The sequence below is a fragment of the Zeus faber genome (genome assembly GCF_960531495.2).
Source record: "Zeus faber genome assembly, chromosome: 18".
Classification (NCBI taxonomy): domain Eukaryota; kingdom Metazoa; phylum Chordata; class Actinopteri; order Zeiformes; family Zeidae; genus Zeus; species Zeus faber.
The window spans coordinates 29451794-29458183 of NC_137210.1; positions in this window are offsets into that span (position 1 = coordinate 29451794).

The window sequence follows — 6390 nt, forward strand, 5'->3', positions numbered from 1 at the left end:
AACTAGACATACTAGTCATTTAACTAGACAACCTAGTTATAAACTAGACATACTAGTTATTAGTTATACAACTAGACATCCTAGTTATAAACTATACATACTAGTTATTAACTAGACATACTAGTTATAAACTAGACATACTAGTTATACAACAAGACATACTAGTTATAAACTAGACATACTAGTTATTAACTAGACATACTAGTTATAAACTAGATTTACTAGTGATAAACTAGACATACTAGGTATAAAACTAGACATACTAGTTATAAACTAGACATACTAGTTATACAACTTGACACACTCAGTATAAAACTAGACATACTAGTTGTACAACTAGACATATTTGTGATAAACTAGACATACTAGTCGTAGAACTAGACATCCTAGTTATAAACTAGACATACTTGTCATAGAACTAGACATCCTAGTTATAAACTAGACATACTAGTCATAGAACTAGACATCCTAGTTATAAACTAGACATACTAGTCATAGAACTAGACATCCTAGTTATAAACTAGACATACTAGTTTTAAAATACTCAATACACAACAGTCAATTATATGATACGATACAAAATAATAATACAGTACAAATACAATAAAATTCATTACAACATAATTTAATATCATTTAATACAATACAATACAATATAATATAATTTAATATAATATAATAGTTAGAACTCCAGTATTGGCACCATATTTTGTACAGTACTGTGTAAAAGTGGTTCATCAGTATTTTAATATTGTCACTGCAGTATAGTAGAAGTTGCAATAGAATGTCTGATGCAAAGAATAAATATCAAATAAAAGGATTTAAGAATAAAATAAAAGGAAGAACCAAATCAAATAAATAAGGAATAACCTAAAATGAATAAATAAAACAAAGGAATAAAGAATAAAATAAAAGGAATAAATAATAAAATAAAAGGAATAAATAATAGAATTTTATGAATAACTAATTAAATTAAAGGAATATATAATCCACTCAAATGAATAAATAATTACATGAAATGAATAAATATTAAGACTAAAGTAATAAAGGGACTCAATGAACATAAAAGGCATTTTAATCCTTCCAGGTAATGGGATGTTTTACAGTTCATTCCTGTGGTATGACTGTCCTTGGGGTTGCCATGGCGACGTGTCAACACACTCAGCCTGAGACACTTTGCTGCTGATAAAGTGATTGTTTGTAGAAATAAACACCTTTGCTCACCTGTCCAGCTGCTGCTTCCATCAACACCTGCTACGACGCGTCCTGGCGAGGACACGAGCCGCGGTGCATCCCGGGACATGTAGTCTGCAGACGGTCCGGGACGCGCAGGGCATCATGGGACTTGATCTTGACGCTCGTATCCTGCTCCAACTTGATCAATGGAAAAAGTATTAGATTGAACCAACGAATTGATGTATGAATCAATATATTTACTGCGTTATGAAATGAATTACTGTCAAGTGTTTTAATATGTTTGGGAGTTAAAATAATAAAGAATAAAAAAACATCCTTTTACTTTTTTACATTGCATTGATCAGACGCTTTTATCCAAAGCCACTTACAATTATTGAAACAGTGACGGACGCAGCCATCAGGAGCAATGAGGGGTTAAGTGTCTTGCTCAAGGACACTACAGCATGCTAGCAGGAGGAGCCTGGGATCCAACCAGCAACCTTTACATGACTAGACCACCAGCTCTACCTCCTGAGCTACCATCCCAAGAGTGCCCAGATGTGTCCCCAGATGTGTCCTGGGAACACATCTTCAAGATTCAAGGTTCAAGAGGTTTATTCATCACATACATGTACATACTTTCATACATATACATACTTTAATACATATACAGTACATACTTTAATACATATACATACTTTAATACATATACATACTTTCATACATATACATACTTTAATACATATACAGTACATACTTTAATACATATACATACTTTAATACATATACATACTTTCATACATATACATACTTTAATACATATACAGTACATACTTTAATACATACACATACTTTCATACATATACAGTACATACTTTAATACATATACATACTTTAATACATATACATACTTTCATACATATACATACTTTCATACATATACAGTACATACTTTAATACATATACATACTTTAATACATACACATACTTTAATACATACACATACTTTCATACATATACAGTACATACTTTAATACATATACATACTTTAATACATATACATACTTTCATACATATACATACTTTCATACATATACAGTACATACTTCAATACATATACATACTTTAATACATACACATACTTTCATACATATACATACTTTCATACATATACAGTACATACTTTAATATATGTACATACTTTCATACATATACATACTTTCATACATATACAGTACATACTTTAATACATATACATGCTTTCATACATATACATACTTTAATACATATACATACTTTCATACATATACATACTTTCATACATATACATACTTTAATACATAAACATACTTTAATACATATACATACTTTAATACATAAACATACTTTAATACATATACATACTTTAATACATATACATACTTTAAAACATATACATACTTTCATACTATACGACGCTGAGCCTCTCGTGGAATGATCACACGTCATAATGGAGCTGAGTCAATGTCATGTAGACATCCTAGTTATAAACTAGACATACTAGTTATAAACTAGACATCCTAGTTATAAACTAGACATACTAGTTATAAACTAGACATACTAGGTATAAACTAGACATACTAGTCATAGAACTAGACATCCTAGTCATAGAACTAGACATACTAGTTATAAACTAGACATACTAGTTATAAACTAGACATACTAGTTATAAACTAGACATACTAGTTATAAACTAGACATCCTAGTTATAAAATAGACATACTAGTTATAAACTAGACATACTAGTCATAGAACTAGACATCCTAGTTATAAACTAGACATACTAGTTATTAACTAGACATACTAGTTATAAACGAGACACACTAGTCATAGAACTAGACATCCTAGTTATAACTAGACATCCTAGTCATAGAACTAGACATACTAGTTATAAACTAGACATACTAGTTATAAACTAGACATCCTAGTCATAGAACTAGACATACTAGTTATAAACTAGACATACTAGTTATAAACTGGACATACTAGTTATAAACTAGACATACTAGTTATAAACTAGACACACTAGTCATAGAACTAGACATACTAGTTATTAACTAGACATACTAGTTATAAACTAGACATACTAGTCATAGAACTAGACATACTAGTTATTAACTAGACATACTAGTTATTAACTAGACATACTAGTCATATAACTAGACATACTAGTTATTAACTAGACATACTAGTCATATAACTAGACATACTAGTTATTAACTAGACATACTAGTCATATAACTAGACATACTAGTTATTAACTAGACATACTAGTTAGTAACTAGACATACTAGTTAGTAACTAGACATACTAGTCATAGAACTAGACATACTAGTTATAAAACTAGACATACCAGTTATAAACTAGACATACTAGTTATAAACTAGACATCCTAGTTATAAACTAGACATACTAGTTATAAACTAGACATACTAGTTATAAACGAGACACACTAGTCATAGAAGTAGACATCCTAGTTATAACTAGACATCCTAGTCATAGAACTAGACATACTAGTTATAAACTAGACATACTAGTTATAAACTAGACATCCTAGTCATAGAACTAGACATACTAGTTATAAACTAGACATACTAGTTATAAACTGGACATACTAGTTATAAACTAGACATACTAGTTATTAACTAGACATACTAGTTATAAACTAGACACACTAATCATAGAACTAGACATACTAGTTATTAACTAGACATACTAGTTATAAACTAGACATACTAGTCATAGAACTAGACATACGAGTTATAAACTAGACATACTAGTTATAAACTAGACATAATAGTTATAAACTAGACACACTAGTCATAGAACTAGACATACGAGTTATAAACTAGACATACTAGTTATAAACTAGACATACTAGTTATTAAATAGACATACTAGTCATATAACTAGACATCCTAGTTATAAACTAGACATACTAGTTATTAACTAGACATACTAGTTATAAACTAGACATACTAGTTATTAACTAGACATACTAGTTATAAACTAGACATACTAGTTATAAACTAGACATACTAGTTATTAACTAGACATACTAGTTATTAACTAGACATACTAGTTATAAACTAGACATACTAGTTATAAACTAGACATACTAGTTATAAACTAGACATACTAGTTATTAACTAGACATACTAGTTATTAACTAGACATACTAGTTATAAACTAGACATACTAGTTATTAACTAGACATACTAGTTATTAACTAGACATACTAGTTATTAACTAGACATACTAGTTATTAACTAGACATACTAGTTATAAACTAGACATACCAGTTATAAACTAGACATACTAGTTATAAACTAGACATACTAGTTATTAACTAGACATACTAGTTATTAACTAGACATACCAGTTATAAACTAGACATACCAGTTATCAACTAGACATACTAGTTATTAACTAGACATACTAGTTATTAACTAGACATACTAGTTATTAACTAGACATACTAGTTATAAACTAGACATACCAGTTATAAACTAGACATACTAGTTATAAACTAGACATACTAGTTATTAACTAGACATACTAGTTATAAACTAGACATACCAGTTATAAACTAGACATACTAGTTATTAACTAGACATACTAGTTATTAACTAGACATACTAGTTATAAACTAGACATACCAGTTATTAACTAGACATACTAGTTATTAACTAGACATACTAGTTATTAACTAGACATACTAGTTATAAACTAGACATACTAGTTATAAACTAGACATACTAGTTATTAACTAGACATACTAGTTATAAACTAGACATACCAGTTATAAACTAGACATACTAGTTATTAACTAGACATACTAGTTATTAACTAGACATACTAGTTATAAACTAGACATACCAGTTATTAACTAGACATACTAGTTATTAACTAGACATACTAGTTATTAACTAGACATACTAGTTATTAACTAGACATACTAGTTATAAACTAGACATACCAGTTATTAACTAGACATACCAGTTATTAACTAGACATACTAGTTATTAACTAGACATACTAGTTATTAACTAGACATACTAGTTATTAACTAGACATACTAGTTATTAACTAGACATACCAGTTATAAACTAGACATACCAGTTATTAACTAGACATACTAGTTATTAACTAGACATACTAGTTATTAACTAGACATACTAGTTATAAACTAGACATACTAGTTATTAACTAGACATACTAGTTATAAACTAGACATACCAGTTATAAACTAGACATACTAGTTATTAACTAGACATACTAGTTATTAACTAGACATACTAGTTATAAACTAGACATACCAGTTATTAACTAGACATACTAGTTATTAACTAGACATACTAGTTATTAACTAGACATACTAGTTATTAACTAGACATACTAGTTATTAACTAGACATACTAGTTATAAACTAGACATACTAGTTATTAACTAGACATACTAGTTATTAACTAGACATACTAGTTATAAACTAGACATACTAGTTATTAACTAGACATACTAGTTATTAACTAGACATACTAGTTATTAACTTGACATACTAGTTATTAACTAGACATACTAGTTATAAACTAGACATACTAGTTATAAACTAGACATACTAGTTATTAACTAGACATACTAGTTATAAACTAGACATACCAGTTATAAACTAGACATACTAGTTATTAACTAGACATACTAGTTATTAACTAGACATACTAGTTATAAACTAGACATACCAGTTATTAACTAGACATACTAGTTATTAACGAGACATACTAGTTATTAACTAGACATACTAGTTATTAACTAGACATACTAGTTATAAACTAGACATACTAGTTATAAACTAGACATACCAGTTATAAACTAGACATACTAGTTATTAACTAGACATACTAGTTATTAACTAGACATACTAGTTATAAACTAGACATACCAGTTATTAACTAGACATACTAGTTATTAACTAGACATACTAGTTATTAACTAGACATACTAGTTATTAACTAGACATACTAGTTATTAACTAGACATACTAGTTATTAACTAGACATACTAGTTATAAACTAGACATACCAGTTATTAACTAGACATACTAGTTATTAACTAGACATACTAGTTATTAACTAGACATACTAGTTATAAACTAGACATACTAGTTATAAACTAGAC